This window comes from Emys orbicularis, chromosome 11 (assembly GCF_028017835.1).
Source record: "Emys orbicularis isolate rEmyOrb1 chromosome 11, rEmyOrb1.hap1, whole genome shotgun sequence".
Taxonomy (NCBI): domain Eukaryota; kingdom Metazoa; phylum Chordata; order Testudines; family Emydidae; genus Emys; species Emys orbicularis.
The window spans coordinates 28696576-28719534 of record NC_088693.1 but is presented as its reverse complement, the minus strand read 5'-3'; the positions used below and the strand labels follow the sequence as shown (position 1 = coordinate 28719534).

At 42.6% G+C, this 22959-nt stretch overlaps 1 protein-coding gene across 1 annotated transcript in view; it reads right to left on the bottom strand.

Moving 5' to 3' along the window:
- The window catches only part of GALNT13 (polypeptide N-acetylgalactosaminyltransferase 13), a 324991-nt gene extending 302877 nt beyond the window's left edge, over window positions 1-22114 (bottom strand). The window contains exon 1 of the mRNA XM_065413193.1: window positions 21952-22114. The gene's annotated coding sequence lies outside the window, so the exon portion shown is untranslated. The remainder of the gene's footprint in view (window positions 1-21951) is intronic.
- Between the last annotated feature and the right edge of the window lie 845 nt (window positions 22115-22959).

Here is a 22959-nt window from a genome sequence, read left to right as displayed (position 1 = left end):
TGCTCTCCTATGGACTCTCTCCTAAAGAGGGGTGTCCAGAATTGGACACAGTACTCCAGTTGAGGTCTCATCAGCGCCAAGTAAAGTGGGACAATTGTCTCTTGTGTCTTACATATGACACTCTACCTAAACTTCATGAACAACTGCTCAGATTTACTTCCTTTTAAAAAAATATTTAAGCAACAGTGTAGTAAATTAAAAACATTTAGAATTGAGAGAGTTCTCACACAAGGATGTTGGTATTTAAGACAGTTGAGATTTGGGGCCTAACCTGCTTATATTAGTTCATATTTGTTGATGGTGGTTTGTTTTAACTGAGCACCCATTTAAATGTTACATTTCTTTTTCTCCTTTAAATATACAATCTACAACACTGCACATGGTATACCTACTCCTCCCTCCCCCACCAATATGTTTAACCAAAGACCAGTAAAAACACTTTGCAATAGTACTGAATTTCATTAACAGAATTATTAATAACAATAAAAAATATAAAGTATAAGGTGACTAAGTTTAATTGCATACTAAACTAAACAGATGAGAAAGATAAAGATGGTATAAATTTAAATATAACCCTTGAAATAGTTCCTAAAGTACCATTTCTGTACTTGATATCTGATGAACTTTTCCACATGTCCCAGTTCTAAATGTATGGGCCTCAACAGACAGAGATCTTTATTAAAAACAGGGGAAATTATGACTGATATGCTAGGTCTCCCCCATTCCCTACCACTATGGAGGTTAGAATTAGCTTTTGGGATGCTTAGCAGAATCATTATGTGTTCAATACCAAAGATGTGCTTGGTGCTATATAAGGCACAAATACAGACCCTCCCCAAGGACCTGATAATCTAGAAGAACTTGTCTCTTCAATTAGGTTTACTTATTTATATTAAAAATAATAATAATAAAACCATAGCTGTTACAGATTGGGCTGCAAGAAATCTTCTTCCGTGCCCCAGGCTGTGTAAGTTTTAACACGGTCTCTACTGATGCAAGAGCCACTCCAATGTGCTGCTGAACTTGATTCCTTAATTGTGAAATTTACCTGTGGTCCAATAAAGCTTGTGCAATAAACTATACTGAGTTAATGGTGAATGGTAATAATGGAAAATTAATTTTGGCAGTAAATTGCTCTTATGTTAACAACATTTGGACTAAAAGTTTCTACCTGGATTCTAAAGAAAAAAAACTGCTCTGCAGTTTAAAAAAGTCAAAGATAATTCAGGATATTTTTGTTCATTATGCAAATAGAGACTGTTATTTCAATCTATGTAGCGGTGCATGCTGTGTGTTGACATCAGATTCTAGCACTTAAGAATAGACTAAGTACCTTAGATAGAATTTGTAATTTATTAACAGATAAGAATCATGCCTCCCATTCTTCATATCCTTTAAATCTCCATTTTAAGACGATAATTAACATATCTCAGAACTAGAGGAAGAGCCACCAGCAGATATTTTCATTTAACATTCGGTAATAGCCCTAGCCAGTTATGTACCAGACAGACAGATTTCTTATATATGTTGAAGATAAAACTGTAAGAGTCCAAGTTTAATCTTTTTTAGAGAATGATTTTTTGGCCACATTAAAAGTCACATTATTAAGAAGAAATCACATGTCTATTACAACTTTTAAGTCAGCTTGTGTTTCAATTAAGGACCAGTTCCTAAACAAAAGAAAAACCATGTAATATTTTTGCCATATTTCTCTTTTGAACTTCAAACAGCATACACACATGAAGCATTAACATCAGTAAGATGCATTTTAAACACAGAATACAGATTCTATTCCTTCAGTTTAAGAATTGAAAGTATTTCTTTCCACCCCACCTTGCCCCAGAAACCCTGACCTCTTGACAGATGTGTTGGAGACTCCATTCCAGTTTTCCTTGTTTCTGGCAATGAGCTAATGGATTTTCAAGGGTCTACTTGTCCCCATAAATGCTTTATATTAGAAAACATACATTTATTTAAATGAAAAATTAATTAAAAAGTATTTAAAATTATCAGAAACAAAAGGCTTGAAGCAAAAAGTTGGATACAATGCTGGTAGCCCAAAGAATCAATGTATCCTGGTTAACAATACTGTCAGGAGTTAGTGTTAAAAACAAACACACACTCATGGAACTAACACGAGCAATGCAGCTTAGCATGCATCTATCACTTACATCTCTTTTTATCCCATTCCACAACACTCACTGTTTGCTTAGAATGTAACCTCTTCAGGGCAGGGACCTTGGCTTACCTGTCACTGCCTTGCATACCACTGTGCCATAATATATATATATTCCAGACAAAAAAAGTACATTAAAAGAATATTAAGGTTGAAAGTCCAGCACTCAGAAGTTAAGAAACCAGAATTTTTTAATGGGAAAATAACTTATTTTTCCCTCACCTCGTTCTCAGAAACAGCTGAATCCTTTTGGCTGAAAAACTTTCCAGATTTCAAAACGAAATCCAGCCTGAAGTAAACACCTGGCATGGAAAATTTCAGTCCAAATGATTAAAGATCAGCAAAGTTATAAGCAACTGAAAACAACATCTTATAATGGGAATTGTCAGCCAAACTTTATCATAGGCAGTACAACCAGCCTAGTCTATAATAACCACTAAGAAACAGCTGTAGTAAAAGAAGTGAAGGTTGCAAAGTCAAGCACTGAAAAAAATTAAGGAATGCCATTATTAAAGTTGTCCATGAACCCTTACATTTGCTCCCTTGCGTGTATGCATCATGATGACATACAATTTTTTTCATAAGTCTCTTGCAGCATTCCATGCACAGGATGAATAATGCTCAGTAAATGAGGCTGTTGTTCAATGTTTCCTTTTATCCTCAACACTCTGCACTGAATAGAGGATTAATTTCTACACAGGATAGTCTATGACATTCATTATCCTAGTAAATGAGTACACCAGAAACATTATTAGAACATAAGAACGGCCATACTGGGTCAGACCAAAGGTCCATCCAGCCCAGTATCCTATCTACCGACAGTGGCCAATGCCAGGTGTCCCAGAGGGAGTGAACCTAACAGGTAATGATCAAGTGATCTCTCTCCTGCCATCCATCTTCACCCTCTGACAAACAGAGGCTAGGGACACCATTCCTTACCCATCCTGGCCAGGGCCGGCGCAACCCATTAGGCGACCTAGGCAGTCGCCTAGGGCACTACAATTTCGGGGGCGGCGACCGCGGCGGTATTTCGGCGGCGGGACCTTCCGCCACCTCTGTGGGGGGCGGCATTTCAGGGCGGGACCTTCCGCCGCCTAGGGCGGCAGAAAAGCTGGCGGCACTCCTGATCCTGGCTAATAGCCATTAATGGACTTAACCTCCATGAATTTATCTAGTTCTCCTTTAAACCCTGTTATAGTCCTAGCCTTCACAGCCTCCTCAGGCAAGGAGTCCCACAGGTTGACTGTGCGCTGTGTGAAGAAGAACTTCCTTTTATTTGTTTTAAACCTGCTGCTCATTAATTTCATTTGGTGGTCCCTAGTTCTTATATTATGGAAACAAGTAAGTAACTTATTCACTTTCTCCACACCACTCATGATTTTATATACCTCTATCATATCCCCCCTTAGTCTCCTCTTTTCCAAGCTGAAAAGTCCTAGCCTCTTTAATCTCTTCTCATATGGGACCCATTCCAAACCCCTAATCATTTCAGTTGCCCTTTTCTGAACTTTTTCTAATGCCAGTATATTAACCCATTTTCACTCACAGATGAGGAACTGAAGCAAAGAGATTAAGACCAAAAATTCTACAAGTTCATAAATTTGTGTGCCTCTGTGACTGGATGAGCATAGAGCCTATTTTTCAGAGTATTTTATACAGCCAAAGTAAAAAAGTGTGTCAATACAAAAATAATTTTTTGCCAGCATTTTCTTCTTTCACTTAAAGCGTCAAGTTCCTAGAACTCATTAGCTCAAATTCTGCAGAGTGTTCTAGGGGCACTATCCCAAAGCCGGGTCCAGCCACACTTCCCTCTTGGACAAATTCCTTAATCATCATCGCACTTGCAGCATGCAGCTGTAGTCTTTCCTCTATTCAGGCAATGTGTTGCCTACTAACCTCTCAACAGGGCCTATACAGTCAGTATTTTATCTAGTTTATCTATTTGACCATGTGAATAAAAATACTAAATATCCAAGATGCAATATATGATATTTTGCTAAAGTGTTACCTGTAAGCTCAGAGAGAAACAGTCAAAGTGACATCCTTTTAAGCACTGGGGAGAGTTTCCTTTGAACGTCCCTGTTGATTCTCTTACTCTAGGTTCCTTTAGGGAGCATCCATTTCACAACCTGATCGTTCACTCCAACCATGTCCATAATATGACTAAGCCTATATTCCAGTTTTTCATTTTCATATTTCATTAGTCTATTTTCCAACAACTTCAGACCCTCTTGTGATTTTATATTCTGACCTGGCTTTTAATTGCTAAGGAGATAGGAGGCTGTATCACAGTGGCATCACTTCAGGGGCAGCGAGCACCTCATGGAAAAGTTGTGTTCAGAAACAGCTATACACAAATGTGTCTAAATGCATTTTTAGAGTGTAGATTTCTGTGAGACATTGATCAGTTGGCCTTTGAGAAATGGTTCCTACCCGTGTGGACACAAATAAGAGAATTGACAACTGTGTGAATGAAGTGTCCTGAACCAAGGGCAAGAGTGCATTACACACATAAATAATCACTACTCACAGCAACACCTTCTGAGGGTACTGGAAGCATTTAGTAATGTGAATGGTTTACTAGAGGAAGTGTAGTTTGAGTGCTAGAGCAGGGAACCTGAAGTTAGGCCTCTTGGGTTTAAGTTCCAGCCTGGCAATTCTGGCCCAGATCCTCAAAGGTATTCAGGCATTTAACTCCTATTGATTTCAGTGGAAGTTAGAAGACTAAGTACCTTCAAGAATCTGAGTCTGACTTCAGATAAATCACTTGATCCTTCTGTAGCTTGCTTTAACCATCCATAAAATGGACCTAATACTGAACAGCCTTTCTGGGGTGCCGGATCTCTAGTCATTAGTTTATTAAAAGTGCTGTTAGAACTTCAGGTGAAAATGCTATATGTACTATTATAATAAAGTAGTGCAGTAAATTTAAATCAGCCAATTTATTGTTGAATTAATCTAATAGGTAATTTTCCATCTCTAGCTATTTTGATCTTAATATTAGAAGCCTACTGGAATGTTGATAAGAGTCAATGCCCACTGGAAACACAATCTGATTAACCACATCTTATGGAAAGTATTCTTATTTTAGTTAGATTTTTCTCCCCTATACCCAACATTGAATTTGTACTTCCTTCTGTTTCTGAGATACTTTCTTAGGTGAATCTATTTCAAGATTGATTGTGAGCCTCACTTTGGCAGCAGTTGCTTGGCAACAAAAATCAGCAGTCTTGTCCCTAGCACCCATTCATGGTAGCTGCATTTCTCAAGGAGATGATTTTTGATGGAATTCAGCTAAGTTTCCAAACCATTGTATTGTTTCATTTCAGTGAGCACATAAGGTTTGTATTACTCACTAAAATCTTTTTTATTTTGACTTCCACAACATGTCTTTTTAGTTTTGGTTTCAGAACTGTTGCAAAGTTCTTTTCAACAGTTTCAGATTCATCTTAGAAACCAAAAAGGTAGAACCTTTCAGGTATCCCAAGAGCTTTTTAATACCTAGGGTTAAAGGGAAAAATCATGCACTTAATAATCAAGAAGATGAGCAAATAGTCCACCATTTCCAGGATTCTTGGTGGTGTGTAAATTAAAAGCATAAAAGCTTATCCTCTAAAAGGCAGAGAAGGTGTCTCAGTTATTTCTCCTGGTTTAGTGTAATCTTAAATCGGTTTAACCGGAGATATCACTTTACCATATGGTAGCAAAGCGTTAAGTAATAAGTTATTTATAAATGGAGGAACACTGGATAAGGTTACCTCAACTGCTCTCCAGACAAGAAACGCAACGAAGTGTGCACCATTAATATCTCCACTGCAAATAAAGTATGCTTGCTTTCCCATAGGATACTGGATGTAGCAACATCTTCCAGCTAAATCAGCATCCTTATTCTATCCATAATAAAATACTAAACACTATACAAATACAATAGTAAGGTTTCACAATTAAAAACAACTGAAAGACAGGATTTCAACACCATCACTTACTCAGCTATGTTGAACTGTACATTCTACAGTATATATTTTGCAACATAGGAGTATATAAAGCTATACATTTCACCAGAGACCTATTTTCTAATGCCTCCCTATAATATCAAAAGATAATGAATTACACACACACACACCTCCCCCCGATAAAACACAGTAAAGCAAAACATTACAATCTGGAAGAGCGGAAGATCTCTATTTGGTTGATATTTTTATGTACATATTAATAACTGTATATGTTGCTCAGGATTATAGGTGCAATAGAAAGGTGGATGAGTGAATAAATAAATGTAACTCATTAAACACCTCTTAGGACCTTAACACTTATTTCCCATCTTTTCGCTATTTAGCTGGGACACACTGCATTTTAAGATTGCACTAACACAATTTTAAATACAAGATGCCTCTCGAGCCATAGTCTTCCAGTTCTGGCAGCCCTACTATCTCAATTTGCCACTGCAATTCTGCCCACTGCCATCTCCAGACTTGTCTTGTAATACTTTGCAGGTTTTCCCAAATCACTCCTCCTCCCTCCATTGGGGCCTCAGGAGAGCCACTGGCACTGGTATGGTAATAGCTGTGTGCAATGTTGTGTGTTAACATGCTGCATCATTTTACAAAGAACAGCCCATACAGCATGTCCACACAACAGCTGCAGAAACACATTTTGTAAGCAATATTTTGTTGCAACATTCAACACTGAAACTGATGCAGATGGCTAATGAAGATGGAACTTAAGAAGTGTTGATGGTGAAGGACTCAAATCAACACAGAGACTCAGGGCCACGCAGAGGATTCAGGGGGCCTGGGGCAAAGCAATTTTGGGGGCCCCTTCCATAAAAAGAAGTTGCAATACTATAGAATACTATATTCTCGTGGGGGCCCCACAGGGGCCCAGGGCCTGGGGCAAATTGCCCCACTTGCCCCCCCCCCCCCCCCCCCGAGCGGCCCTGCAGGGACTATGCCAGCAAAGCACACCACACAGAGAGCAGCATTCAATACTAAAAGTATCCATAAAAATCTACAAGGAACTAGTGGAAATACCATGTGAAACTCTGCCTTAGTGTCTAACCTCCCAAAACTGACCTAGGGTCAATAATAACCTCATTTTTAGCTTTAGATCCTGGTCTCATAAGTGTCCAGTTTAATAAATTGTAGGAGGAACACCTATAATGATGTCCCAAGAGTTTGAGGTCAATGGCAAGGGAATGGGGCAGGCAATTCCCATAGCAGAGCAACTTCAGCTTGGTGCAGTGCATGAGAAATAAGCAAAGTCTACACATTCAACTCTGCTGTACAAGATGCAGTTGCGAGTCCAGTTTATCACCTGAGCTCAAGGCCATAGGAAGGAATTTCCAGTTTAAATCCCAGGTGAGTCGCAGAATGAATGTGACTATCAGCCACTTAAGGCTGTTGTGGAATTCACTGAAGATGCAGAATGTACAGAATGGATAATATCACAATACTGCTTGGAGAAAGGGGACTCAACATAGACTCCATTTATGTCAAGTTTTACATCAGCATTTAACTTGGGCATTAGTGACAATTCCCAACTGGACAATATGAAGCAAGAAAACTGCACAGAAAATATATGCATATTGGAGCCATGAAAGCATAAAAGGTGATCTCATAGGCTAAAATGAACAGTGTGAGAGTGAGAATTAAATTTTTTGTTTAGTGTATCTTTAAAAAGTGTGCTACACTCTATGTGACAGATGTCTTTCATACTTTATCAGTTTTGCTACCAAAGCACAAACAAAACAAAATAACCACTCCAGAAACCTTCCTAGGTCATTTGGCATTAATAAGTAAACTTTGCAACCCTATCTTCTTAAATTGTGATTTTTTGAAAGTAGAATGTGTTTTGTACAGACTTCTTATTCCAAAGTTAAAACATGTTTAAGTTACTGTGAAACTAATTCTCAGTACATTTTCATAGTCTGCAAATATCCTAGGAATAGATCAGAAACAGCATGAGGCATCATTAGATTCCCACAAGTAGTTTATTAATTTATGAATAATTATCTGCACAAATTATGGAGGAACTGACAGCCTATCAAGAGCTCAAAACAGTGCATTTTCACATTTGATAAGACAACAAAATTAGAATTCGGTATTTCTAGCTAAAAGTCAATCAACATCATTTTGTATCTTTTAAGAATTCTTTTTAGTTTTTTTCTCTCTCGAGAGTCTTCTACTTGACATTTAAAAATGGACTTATTCTTCATTTAAAATTTACATCTGTGACTCAGATATTAGAGTGAGAAAAGACCTTGTAGTTCATCTAAGCAATTCTCTTCCCATTGCAGGACTATTCATTACAGCATTTGCAGTGTTGTAGCCGTGTTGGTCCCAAAATATTAGAGACACAAGGTAGGTGAGATATCTTTTAAGCTTGTCTCTTTCATCAGCATAAGTTGGTCCAATAAAAGATATTACCTCACCTACCTTGTCTCTCTATTACTTACAATATATTTTGTATTGTGATGTCCAAGGCAGATTTTAGAAGCCCCACTGATGAGGCTTACATCAATGCCTTTGGAAAACTATTCCACATTCTAACAGATCCCACTATCAGGAGCTCTCCTTCCTTCCCCCAGTATTCATCCTAATCTGGCCTTAAAGCACTGGGGAGAGAAAGACATTGACTAGTCAACACTACCAGCTGTGTTCCAAGCCTCAGAAGTGTGTATTGGTATCACTGGCCCCACAATACTGGCAAACATTAGCTAAGATGCTATTTAAAAGCCATAGTGAGTGATGCTGCCAGGCACATTTGCCTAAATGCCAAAGGTGTACATAGGTACAGTGCCTTCCTCCATGGCACTCAGACACTGGAGGTGCTCCCCTGACTCCCAAGAGTCATAATTTATACCACAGAGAAGCAATACTTAGTTTTACTAAGTTGAAAGATTGTAATAGATGGGCTCAAAAACTACAACGTTAGGAGGTATTTAAATCCAGGGGTTTGGCTCAGCCCGTTACAAAAAGAAAGGCCATTTACAAAATCTGGATCCTAAAATAAAGGACTGTTTGGATATGGAGTTTTGCTCAGCCTCTACTCAAATACAGAAACTCTAGTCTAGGTCCACCTTGAGAAGTCTAGCCTTTGGCCATTGTGAGATGGCGAGCTATTTCACCAGCCAGGGAAAGGACACAAACTCCACACCCAAGTCCTTTTTTAAGGCCTTTTTTCTTCGGGGCACAGTGTATTGTTTCTTATAAAGGACATAAGTTACAGGTAGGCAACCTATGGCACGCGTGCCAAAGGCGGCATGCGAGCTGATTTTCAGTGGCACTCACACTGCCCAGGTCCTGGCCACCGATCCGGGAGACTCTGCATTTTAATTTAATTTTAAATGAAGCTTCTTAAACATTTTAAAAACCTTATTTACTTTACATACAACAATAGTTTAGTTATATATTATAGACATATAGAAAGACACCTTCTAAAAACGTTAAAATGTATTACTGGCACGCGAAACCTTAAATTAGTGTGAATAAATGAAGACTCGGCACACCACTTCTGAAAAGTTGCAGACCCCTAAGCAATGAAAAAATAAAACAATTCAATGGAAAAAAAAATACTAGTCAATCTCCAGAGGCTTTTTCACTGCTTCAACCAGCCAGTGGGAAACAGGATACATCCTTCCCCTGAACCCTGCCTCCTCTTCCTTTACCCTGCCCAGCGACATGATAAAAAGGGTTAAGAGATTCTTGCCTAAGATGCCACTTTACCTTGTCACAGTCAATTAACAGTGTGCCTTGCAGAAGTGATGTCTTCATTTTGCTCTCCAGATTACAGGTGCTATCTCAATGTTCTGCAAAGGTGCATTAGAATAACACATAGACACACAATGTTGATGGCTTGATAGATTCAGGCCAGAACCCCATGTGTACTGCCCATCCAAACAGGGATAAAATGATGCAGTAACAGCCAGCTATTGAGATAATGACCTACAGGAAAGCCAGAGGACATATATCGGAGTGAGAATGTAGATCAGACTCTTATGAACTGTGTACCAAAGGATTTCCCCACTAACTTTTACAATTGTGTTACTTTATAGTATGCACTAACACAGATGCTATAAAGTTCCACAGTGTTGTGAAACTAGCCAACCTGCACACAACCCCAGCTGTGCCATCCCATTATTTTGCATGCACTCTAACTAAAAACTAATAAGCGGTAAGTAGATGCAGCAGTTTATCTTCTTTGGTATGCACAAAATGCCTATCGGCATATTCCCTGTGTAATAAAGTTTTTAAAAATTGAACCTGTAAGTAAAGCTGAATTGATATAAAGGTCACAAGTGGCCTGTTGATGGGTTGGCAGTAGCACTTCTTGCTGTTGCTACACTGGGCTATATTGCATTCGTTACCTACAGTGTACTGTCCATCTTTTCTTTTTTAGATTGTTTCGGAGGGTCACATTTTCATATTTTGAGACTGCGCACTTATTCTGACTGAAAACTGGTCAAAAGTCACCAAATTACACACTCTCAAGATATTACAGCAACACTGAATAGTGTACATCAAATGCTCTTTTCATAATAAGCCCACTAATAAACAGAAAGTCACAAATGGCTGTATTTAGAGGTGAAAATATAGTTATTACAAATCCAACATCTTTTTCAATAAATAGTTGGAGGGCTGGTGCCACCTGAACACAGCAGGCTACGCAGAGCCCTATATATCAAGTAACTGTTTCCACGTGCAGCCAGGTTCCACCGCCTCCAAGTTTCCATGACAGTATCCCATGGCTACCTCCTGTAAGACACACACCACCATATTGGAGGCTCCGTGGCCTCTTGTAACCAGCTACATAGGCCAAGAGGAACTCACTTCCTGCTGAGGCCAATCAGGCAAGACCATGGACAAGAAACGGAGATACTCGATTGGTGGGTTGAAGGCATGTATAGGTGGTATAGTGTTGTTGACCAAACTAAACCAAAGCCCCATGTTACTCTGCAGACAGACCAAAGGCAAAATGGGGAAAAAACGGTGCTTGCAAAGTTTTAGTTACGTACAGTAAAAGCTGTTTTATCCAGGATGTTGGGGGAAATGAAGGGTGCTGGTAAGTGAAAAATGCCAGTTAACTAAGAGGGAAGGAGTTTGGTTGTGGGAGGGGCAGAAGGCTGGGGAGCAGGAGGAGATGTGGGGTGCCAGATCCGGGGAACACTCACCTCGGGCAGCTCCCTGCAAGCAACGACCTGTCCCAGCCTCTCCTAGGCGGAGGCGTGGCAGACGGCTCTGCACACTGCCTCCACCCACAGGCCCCGTTTCCTCCCCCCCGCCCCCCCATTGGCCATGGTTCCCAAGCAGTGGGAGCTGTGGAGCTAGAGCTTGGGGTGGGGTGAGGGCAGCACCGCCTGCCGCATCTCTGCCTAGGAGCAGCCAGGACAGGTCGCCACTTGCAGGGAGCCGCCCGAGGTGAGTGGCCCCCAGATCCAGCATCCCGTACCCCCTCCCATGCCTCAACCCACCTCTCCGAGCCCCCTCCCACACCCAAACTACCTCCCAGAGCCCACGCTCCCTCTGGAGCCCCAACCCCCTGCCGGCCCCACGCCAACTGGACTATAAAACAGAATTTAAATGAAGATCAGAAATGCCGGTTTATAAAGCTTTCCAGTGGTGAAGTGCCAGATAAAACAGCTTTTACTGTACATTGCTAAACGCTATAGGAACAGTTATCAAATCAAGAATGGACTTTATCAAGGTTTGTGGAGCTAACTCTTGTAAACAGGATATATTGGAGAAACAGCTTTCACAAACAGAATTATTAACCAGGAAGATAAATTGCTATTTGCTATCTACCAGAAAATATATGCATCCCCATATCACTATTAATCAAGTAATGTAATGTGTTCGTTGCTGTAACTATAAGTGTGTTTAAAAGTGAGACATTATGTAACCAAAATAAGAAAGCAGTTAATAGTAAATAAGTATAGTACATTACATTTAGAATACTTTATATTCACGCTAAATCGTATAATTCTAAAATTGAACTACAGTTAGATGCTGTAATTTTTGCATGACTCTTGTATTCTCCTGCAGTATCAGACAACAGGTCTTAAGAAATACATTCAGGCCACCAGCCTTAAGGTATTCTACTATGCCTGGCTACTACAAATATGTCTTGCAAAATCTATGGTGCTAAATAAGAGAAAATCCGTGAGGTACAAAAGGTGAGTTGTGAAATCAGCATTAGGTATAGAAAAATTCCAGAGAAAAAGAACAAAAACAATTCTGTTGATGCTTAGCTAACGTGCCCTCTGTACCAAGCTATAGCTGGTGCAGGATGTTTCTAAAGTTTTGCTGACTTTTGGAATGCTATAGTCAAACCAAAATAGGAAGCTGTTTACTGCAGAGCCTGTGCCAGCCTAGCAAAAAGGCTTCCCAAAACACAAAGACAATAGATAAGAATGATATATTAGGTCTGAAGTAATACAAAGAAACAGTGAAACCCTCATCAGTTTTAAACAATTTTAGTATATATAGAAATAAAGTGTATCTCAAATTTTGAGACAGCTGAACAGCTGCACTGCTGCCTCCCAGACTGGTTAACAAGGTATTGGCCTTCCTTTCTGTATTATGCTATATTCATCTTTGACTAAATCTTTGATTAATCAAGTTGTTCAAGCCTAGCTATTTGACTTCTCTTGTAACTAACTTAAACTGAAACTGTAACAGTGTGGAAAACCTCAGTGCTATGAGATCATATAAACCTAATCCCAGCACTGTAAAATTGATAATTTTATCTCAGAAAAGAAGAGTCAAAGACAACTCTCACAATTGGCTACTAACTTTAGACTGAAGATAAGACTTACCAACACTGAGGTGCTGATCCACAAAGTTTCCTAGCATCCATTGATTTCACTGGAATTTAGGAGCCTAAATACCTGTGTGAATCTGGCCCTTAGTTCCTACAGAAGGAGATTGCCATATTCCTTACGCATGCAGGACACACAGAAAATGGTTTGAGCTACAACACAACAAACGCTTATTTTGCTTATTCTGTTTAATGAAGAGACCGTTAGGTTATTATTATTTTTATTTTATTTTATTTTAAGAAAAATAGGTTCAAACCCTGATATCATCAAAAAACAATTTACAGTAGTAACTTCAGAATATGAAAATACAAGGCTATTTTTAAACCAGATCTAAAATGCTGTCTTCCCACTGTTTTTATTGTAAATTGAAAACTGCATCATTCCAAAATTAGTATATGTTACAGTGTATATTCTCTTTCCTGTTGTTATCCCCAGTAATATATCTCAAGCAATCATGCAGAAACAAAGGTCCTTTAAAAATATACAGCTCTCACAATATTGAACAGAAAATCTAATTCCTGAAGCTATTTTTCCTAGTGTTGTTCATTTAAGCAATTCACAACACAATAATGACCATATATACTCGATCATAAGCCGGTTCGTTTATAAACTGACCCCCCCAAGATGGATAAGTAAAAATGGAAAATTTTTATAACCCGTTCATAAGCCAACCCTATAATTCAGGGGTCAGCAAACTTTGGCTCCTGGGCCATCAGGATAAGCCGCTGGTGGGCCGAGATGGTTTGTTTACCTCAAGCGTCCGCAGGCACGGAGCAGGGCCGGCTCCAGGCACCAGACGAGAAAGCACGTGCCTGGGGAGGCACATTGTAAGGGGCGGCATTCTGGCCAATTTTGAGGCGGCCAGCCCAGCCCTGCAGGGGCACGAACTAGCGATCCCCACCGCTCACCGTGCCACCGGGCTGCCCGGGACGTGCCATTCCCCACCGCCTGCACCAACCTCCGCCTCCCGCGCCGCTCTGAGCCAGGCCCGGCCGAGCCGCCTTTAAAGGAGCGGCTGAGCCAGCACCTCCTGCAGCCCCCATGCACCGGAAGGAGGGAGGGTTCTGCGGCGGCCCGGCGGGCAGCGGAGGGGCGGGCCCCACTGATCCCGGCGCCGTTTGCTCTGTGCCGTGCCCCGCTGCAATGCTGGCCCCGTGCGGAGGTCGCAGACCCCAGCCAGCACTGCCTGTGTCGGCCCCCTCGGAGCCTGCCCGGCCGGGAGAGGCACCCCACGGCCGGAGGGGGGGAGCCCCTCGCCTGGCTGCGAGCGGGCTACAGCGCCTGGCTGCCCACGGGTGGAGGGAGCGGGCAGGTGCCGCCCTTTTTTTTTTTGCTTCAGCAGTCTGGCCGCCTTTTTTTTTTTTTTTTTGCCTGGGGCAGCAAAAAAGCTAGAGCCGGCCCTGGCACGGAGGTAAACCTAAGTAAACAAAGTATCCCGGCGCACCAGCTACTTACCCTGATGGACCAGGACAGCAACTGGTGGGGAAATTTGGGGGGGGGGGGAGAGCAGAGGAACTGGGAGTCAGGGGAGTAACCCCTGTGACCACCCCCCACATGACCCCACCCCTAGCCCAGGACCTCCCCACACTCTCCCCATCCCATCCCTTCCCACCTTATCTGGGGAGAATGTCTCTGATCTGGCTGGAACTGCTCCAGCAGGCTGGGCAGCACGGCCGCAGCGTGTTCCAGCAGGCTGGGCCGGGCGGCACGGCTGCAGCCTGCCAGCCCCGGAGCTTCAGCTGCTTCGGAGGCTGGTGGGAGAGCAGCGTGGCCAGAAACGGAGAGACTCTGGCCCTGCCTCTTCCCTTCTGGCTCTGCTGGCTGTGCTGCCTCTCCTTGCTCCCTCTGTTGGGGGGAGGGGCTCTGTCCCACCTCTCCCTCTCTATACCCATTCATAAGCCGACCCCCTTCTCTGGTGCTTCCCTTTTTTACTAAAAAAATTTGGCTTATGAACGAGTATATACGGTAATCTAGGCTTTTCAAGAGGAAGAAATTTAGTTCTACCATGTTTTCAAGAAAAATATATTTGTCCCCTTTTATTCTACTGTCTCATAAGAGACTAGCACTTGAAAGTCTTACATTAATAGTCTTACCAGGTTTCTTATTCTTTGTTTCTTATATCTAAGTGTTGTCCCTAATTTTGCTGCTTTGCTGCTAAATTTCTTTGTCAACATATTGAGAGGCATAGATTTCAATGTGTGTATAGTTTGTTTGTTTGTTTGTGGATTGTTTGTTATCGCACTGTGGTTCATTTGTTTGTTTGTTATGGCTGGTTCACACAGAATACAGTATAGGATTTACTGCTACAAATAAAGTAATGTAACCTAAAGCTGCAAAAGAATTTCCAACCTAAACCAAGCTATAAAACTTTCCCCTTCATTAATTACTTTCTAGGAAGTGCTTTGCCAGCATGCAAAGAAACTCAAACTGATACAGCAGAGACTCAAAAATTACATGGTTATAGGACAAGGCTCCAGCTAGACGATCCAGTTATAGCATTGTCCTATTTTCAATAAGCACTCCATACAAATTAAAAGAGGAAGAACTCAGTAACTTTCCTCTGCGGGGGGGAAGTATGTATTAGCATACTTACCACAACTGCCTCAGTTTCCTTGTTTGTGCCTTCAGAAGGCTATCCAAATTACAACAGACCTGACAACAGTGTTGTGTCTGATTTGGAAGAACACTACACTAGAGGATCTAGAACAGTGGTTCTCAACTAGGAGTATTTGTACCCCTGGGGATACGCAGTAGTCTTCCAGGGGTACATCAACTCATCTAGATATTTGTCTAGTTTTACAACAGACTACATAAAAAGCATTAGCAACGTCAGTACAAACTAAAATTTCATACAGACAATGACTTGTTTATACTGCTCTATATACTGTACACTGAAATGTAAGTACAATATTTATATTCCAATTGATTTATTTTATAATTATAGTGTAAAAACGAGACAGTAAGTATTTTTCTGTAATAGCGTGCTGTGACACTTCTGTATTTTTATGTCTGATTTTGTTAGCAAGTAGTTTTTAAATGAGGTGACACATGGGATACGGAAGACAAATCCGACTCTTGAAAGGGGTACAATTATCTGGAAAGATCGCGAAACACTGCTCAAGACAAGGGTTCTCAACAAATTTTTGTCTCTGACAATTTTTTCCTAAAATACTTAATTAACTTTGGGGAAAACAAATAAATATGCACATATACATGTCCAAATCATTGTAATTTATTTATGTAGGGTTGAGTTTTTTTGGCAGACTCAGTAATAAAAATAATATATAGTTGGTCTCTATACTTTACTGGACCTAAACAGAATAGAAACACAAATAAGATGCTTTGCATGTTGTCTTTTTTTCTGGTTTCTTTTGCTTTTTTTAAAGATTTGCTAGCTACTAAGTCTGCTGTGAAAAGTGATATTAACATACAAAAATATCACTTTTCACAGCAGACTCACTCAGTCAAGGCAAGCCCAGGGACAAATTAAGTTCTAAATAGGGAGGTGGGTATGAGGCAGTGGGGGGCCAGGAGGTGATGGGGCACTGGGGAAGCAGCGGAGGAAAACAGTGATGGGGGGGGGGAGCTCAGGGCCAGAGCATGCCACCGCATGGATGGGGAACGGAGCCCAAAGCCCCGTGGCTGGGGCCTGTCACCCGCCACCCCAAGGCTGAAGCCCGACCTCCCCAGCCCCGAGAAGGTGGAGAATTCACTGTCTGCCTGCTCCTCCAGCTTTTTGTGTCTCCATGGGAAGGGAGGGGCAGGGCCCAAATACTGCTGGTGGCCCTGAGGGAGGGGCCACTGCTCCCCTCCCCCCCAATCATCTCCCAGGAGACTGTGGCTGCAAGAAAAGCCCCTGGTGGCAGCATGCAGCCACGGTGGATGCATTTGAAAAATGCTGCATTAGAGGATAGTGGCGTATGAAAATAGGCAAACAACTCTTTGAAATGTAGATCTGCAGAAAGAAAAAGTGGAGCTGGAAAGCATACACACAGACACAGTGCATGGTTTAATCACAACATTTTGAAAGCAAACTTTTTATGATGTAGTTAAAGAAGTTTAGTCTTCTGTGTGCAGTGTTATTTTCTTCTACTTCATTATATTCTGTGCCTGGTGCTCTTTCCCCCTTCTTCTATCTGCCTTCAGTTTCCCATTTTCTCCTGTTATTCCTCTAACTCCTAACCCCCGACTCACTGACTGCACTCAGTTTTGGTCACTGTGCCACCAAATACAGTGTAGCAATTACTCCAGTATAAATTCGTATTTATACTGTTGTAATTGCAAATAAAGTTTGACTAAAAGTAAGACAGATCCATATATCTCAAGTGTACTTCATTCAATATACTCCTTTTTTATCAAAAGCAACCACATGCTTTTTCAGAGTTTAAGTTTGCCAGTTAGATCACTTCCCTACTCATGTGCAGTGCAAACAGAATGTAAGGAGACCAAAAGTAACAGATAAGGTTTTAAAAACATAATTTGTTCATTGTAACTGGCAAAAATCAAAACAGACTTTTTGAAGTCCAGTAACATGTTCTCTCTCAGTATAAATTTTCAATTTCCTGCGCTAACTAATGAAAGACAAGATCTGTTCAGAATAAATGTCACAATATTTCTTTATAATGGCAAAAGTATATATACCACTATCCCCTTCTTCTCCCCTTTGTGTTTGATATTGCTGAACTGTTTTTTCTCAAACTCATTTTAAGCAATTCACTCATGGGCATAGAAGAGATCTGGAAATTTTCAGCCCAAATGATCTGCAAAAAGAAGCAGCAACTATAGAAGGTCTCTTTACAATGAAAGCACTCAGGCAATCTTAACTATCCACCTATTAGGTATGCTGTTGTAATGTTCTATTACTCTACCTACTTCAGGTGCACCTGCTCACGATTCCTCTAAGATCGGAGATCAACATAACTCTCACCTTTTGAATTTCCATCTTATTTGTTACAATCAAGTTTCTCATGACTACCCAAACACCTTTCGGAACATACTATTGGTGACATATTTGTACATAAAGATGGGCTGATAGACCATAAGTTTTTCATTTAATCTTTAAAAAAAATTGCCGCAATGAAGAAATCACTGAATAAACCTATGAAGGTAGTGAGGGGATCCAAATTTAGGTCGGTCTTCATTCCTGGAAAGAAGTCCTTGAAACAGCTTGGCTTCAAGTCCATTCTTTCTAACCACACACCCAACACTTTGACCCGCTCAGTATAACATTCAAAGCTGTTTTTTCAATGGAAAATAGAGATTTCATGGAAAATGTAAATGTTCTGCTTATCTCTTTGCTTAGAGTACAACAGCCACCAAGCAGCTAAAATGACCCTACTCTTTTCCTTTCCTGTGAAGTATTTAATTCTAATCATGCCTTACTCTCAATTATTACTCGCTTACTATTTTCAGCCATTCTGAAACACCCAAACAAATATTCTCATTCTCCTCATTTTGCAACAAAGGAGGAACAATGGCAACTCCAGCTGCTGCTTCTGCCTCTACTATTCCAAACTGATTATAAGTATTTTCTAACACATTTAAATTAATTTATATCCAGTTAACTTGAAATCAGGCTTAACCTGATCCTTGGAAGAATAGCTGGCATGTAAACCTGAAATCTATATCTGAACTTTACAGCTGACTCGTCGCTTTATCATGTGATGAATCAAAAACCTAGATTTGAAAACACACAGGCCAGATTCTCTTTTGCCCTGTTGCTTGGGCATTTACACTCATTCAAAGTGAGTGTAAAAGGCTACTAAATCAGAATGGTAGCATTTTACATCCACTTTGCTTAAGTCATTAAAAAAGTAGAGAGAACAGAATGAAGAAGGTAGGATTTACAAATAATATGCAAGATGTACTTATGCTACTTGCTTCATTCCCAGTTCTCAGTCTTAATCCAAATGCTTCCTTCTTCCCAATGTTGCTGTCATCAAGTGAAACAATTGGTCAGTATGAAGTCAGTACACTTTTAGAACTCTCCCACACAAAGAAGGTTTTCCCCTGCATGCACGAATATCGCAAACCCCAAATGCCACAACGAGGTAGATATTACACTTTCAGCAAAGTAATATGGCAGATGATCAGTTCTTGCAAATGTCTTGCCATATATTATATTCCCAGCAACTCACTAAGGTAGTCTCTTATTGTCTACTATCTTGGCACAGGAGTATCTCACCTGCTTTACATTTTTAACATCTTTAAGACTATGGATACCATTAATATTTTGAGGGCAAGTTATACAAGTGTCAATTTACCACTATTGAAAAATTAAATGGCACTTGTGCAAATACATAGTTGAACTAAAAATAATTTAAACAGAGTATTAATGTTCTGTCCAGTATTTGCTTCAGCATAAAGAGTTTCAGAACGAGTTGAGCATGGGCAGGATTATTTCCCAGGGAGAAACAACGTGAGGTCCCAGATGACTAGCAAAGGGCAAACTTAGTACAATGTACAAAAAGGGGTCAAAGGAAGACACAGGGAATTACAGATCAGTCAGCCTAACTTCAATTCCTGGAAAGATACTGTTCAAATCAATTTATAAACACCTAGAGGATAATAGGGTTAAAGAATAGCCAACATTGCTTTGTCAAGAACAAATCATGTCAAACCATCCTAATTGCCTTCTTTGACAGTTACTGGCCTAGTTCATTGGGGGAAGCAGTAGTTGTGATATATCTTGATTTTAGTAAAGCTTTGCAGTAAGGCATAATCCGACATGACCTTCTCATAAGAAAACCAGGGAAATTAAGTCTAAATGAAACTACTATACAATGGGTGCACAACTGGTTGAAAAACCTTATTCAAAGAGTAATTATCAATGGTTCATTGTCAAACTTAGAGGACTTATCTAGTGGGGTCCCACAGGGGTCTTCCTGGAGACAGAGAATATGCTTATAAAATCTGTGGATGATACCAAGCTGGAGAGGTTGCTGCAAACATTTTGGAGGATGGGATTAGAATTCAAAATGACCTTAATAAATTGGATAATTGATCTGAAATCAACAAGAGGAAATGCAATGACCACAAGCGCAAAGCTACACTTCGTAAGGAAAAAAATCAAACGCACAACTATAAAATGGAAAATAACTGGCCAGACAGTACTGCAGAAGAGGACCCAGGGATTATAGTAGATCACAAATTGAATGAGTCAACAATATGATGCAGTTGTGAAAAAGGCAAATATCTTTCTGAGGTATATTAACAGGAATGTCATATGTAAACCCCGGGAAATAACTATTCTGCTCTACTTGGCATTGGTGAGGCCTCAGCTGGAGTTCTGTGTCCAGTTTTGGGCTACACTCTTTAAGAAAGATGTAGACAAACTGAAGAGAGTCCAGAGGAGAGCACAAAAATTATGAAAGATTTAGAAAACTTGACCTAATAGGAAAGAGTAAGAGATCTGGACACGTTTAGTCTTGAGAAAAGAGAACTGAGGGAGGACCGGATAACAGTCTTCAAATATGTTAAGAGCTGTTATAAAGATGACAGTCATCAATGTTCTCCATGTTCACTGAAGGTAGGACAAGAAATAATTGACTTAATCTGCAGATAGGTTACATACTAGGAAAAGCCTTCTAATTACAAGGATAGTGAAGCACTGGAGTAGGTTATCAAGAAACATTGTGGAAGCCCCATCATCGGAGATTTTTAAGAATATGTTAGACAAACACCTATCAGGGATGGTACTTGTTCCTGCCTCAGTATGTGGCGATGGACTAGATGACCTTTCAAGATCCCTCCCCTCAGCCCTATATTTCAATGATTTCTATGATATCTTACATACAAGTTTGTTTCCTGACTCTGACTTCTATTGCACTCTCACCCTTCTCTTTCCACACAGCAGGAAATCTGCCCAAATTGTTAGAGTTTCAGCCCCACACTGTACAACTGCTGCACAGTGAACAGCAAAAAGGCAGACGTCTTTACATTAAATATTTAAAAGAATGAAAGTTGAACACAGAAAAATAAAAGGTGTCAGGAAGTAGGTATACAAGGACAACAATCAGCTTCTGAGTTTCTGCATCTTTTTTGCCATGTATTTGTTTTGTTCAGCAAATAACTGCAATAATTATCATAATCAGAAAACTCAGGACAGGTTCTCTCTGGAGTCCGAAATTCCTCCACAGCAGCAGCATCTCAGTGAAGATACGAGCAAACAAGTCTCTCCTGAGCCCCCTCTTCTACCTACCCACCCTTCTCTATAGCCCACAAACTACTACAGCCAAGGAGCAGATTTCAGCAGCATGTACAGACATAAAACCCCAATCCCACCAGCAATACTTAGTGCATCAAGGAGCTAAGCAAGAAAGACGCCCCCTCTCTCTGCCAGGCAGCGGTAATAAATGTCCCTGGGGATAAAGAATCCTAATTCCACACCTCAATCCCCTTCTTAGGCTGCAACTCTCCCCATCCCACCCCCTACGGTTGTGCTGAGGGTGGCTGGGAAGGAAAATGCTTGTCAGGCAGCGGCGCACCTCCCGCAGCATTCGCGGGAAGACTTTCTCCGCCGGCGGCCAGACAGCGCAGCCCGCCGTGCACCTGGGAAAGAAGATGCCCTCTGCCATGCTCCTCCGGGCGCCGGGGGACGCCGCTCCACCCCTCCAGGCAGCCTCTAAGCAACCCGATGCCGCCAGATACCACCGCTCAGCGCTGCCGCCTTCCTCCGCCGGCCAGGCTGCACAAACCCAAGAGAAAGTTGCGGCTGCCGCCGCTTGCCTTTAAGGCTCCGCAAACCGCCCTGTAGCATCAGTTCAGCCTCCGCCAGGAGCTACGGCCACGGCACCTTCCTCCCATAGCCAGGGGCGCCCAGCTGGACGGCAACCCCGCAGAAAGTTGGGAGCACCCAGAGCCGCCGAGGCAGCCCTCTACTCACCGCACCGCGGCTGCGGGGCGCCCCCCTCCCACAGCCCGCTGAGCGGGGGCACCCCGCGCTGGCGCCAGGGCTCACCTGGACTCCGATCGGCGGGGAGCGAGGGCTTCACACGCCCCCCGGGGCCGAGACCCGCTCCGGCCTCTCCTCGTCCACAAGAGACGTCTCCATCTCGCAGCCCCGGGCTGGAGGCGGGCGCGGGAGGCAGGAGAGGTGAGGGGAGCGCGCCTGGCGCACTGTCACCTCTGGCTGAGCCACCACGGCGGCGGCGGCGGCTCGGCCACGCCCCCACCCCGCTCCACCTATCGCAGCAGCCGGGGGCTCGCACGGGGCTGGCACCTTTACGTCACCAGCTCCCTCCCCCCGCGCGTGTCAGCGCAGCGAACGGCTCCAGACCCCCCTCGCTCGCTCGCTCCGACAGCGGCACCCGGGGGGGGTTGCACGCACGGAGCTGGGGCCTGTACGTCACTAGCCCCCTCCTCCCCAAGGGCTGTGCGGGCGGGCACCCAATCGGCTCCCGCGCCTGGCGGGAGCGGTGCGCACAAGTCCCGCGATATGTGGGCAGACAGAGCCGCAGAGTGGCCGCGGCTCCTGGGGTGGGTGGGGCTGGTCGGGGGGCGCAGCCTCCCGCAGAAGAGGACAAACTTCGGGCTGCTGCGCTGCTCGCTGAAGCCCCGCGCAGCTGCCGTAGCACAGCAGGGCGCTGCCGAGCCCCCGCTGGGCTGAGGGGGGAGAGTCCCTCACCGTCCCGGCTAACGGCAAGAGCCGCTGCTTGCCCGGGCGCTTGTCAGCGCGTATCCGTGACTTGGGGCGCCTCCCTTCAAAGACGCGCGTGTTGTGAGGCAGCGTCTGAGCCTCGCCCAGCTGCTACCAGGGGGTTGCTGCGACTGCTCAGCAAAATCTCCCGCATAACTTCAGGAAAACTCCCCTCCGTACGCTTGGCCGCCCGTACACGCGTGTCTTGGAGCCGCTAACACGCGGGGTGAGCGCTCCCTGCAGCAAGGGGAAGCGCACACCGCGCGGCAAGAAAAGGGGGTACGGGCCAGCCAGAGTCAACCTTGGGCTACTCTTACATGAGGCTGGAGT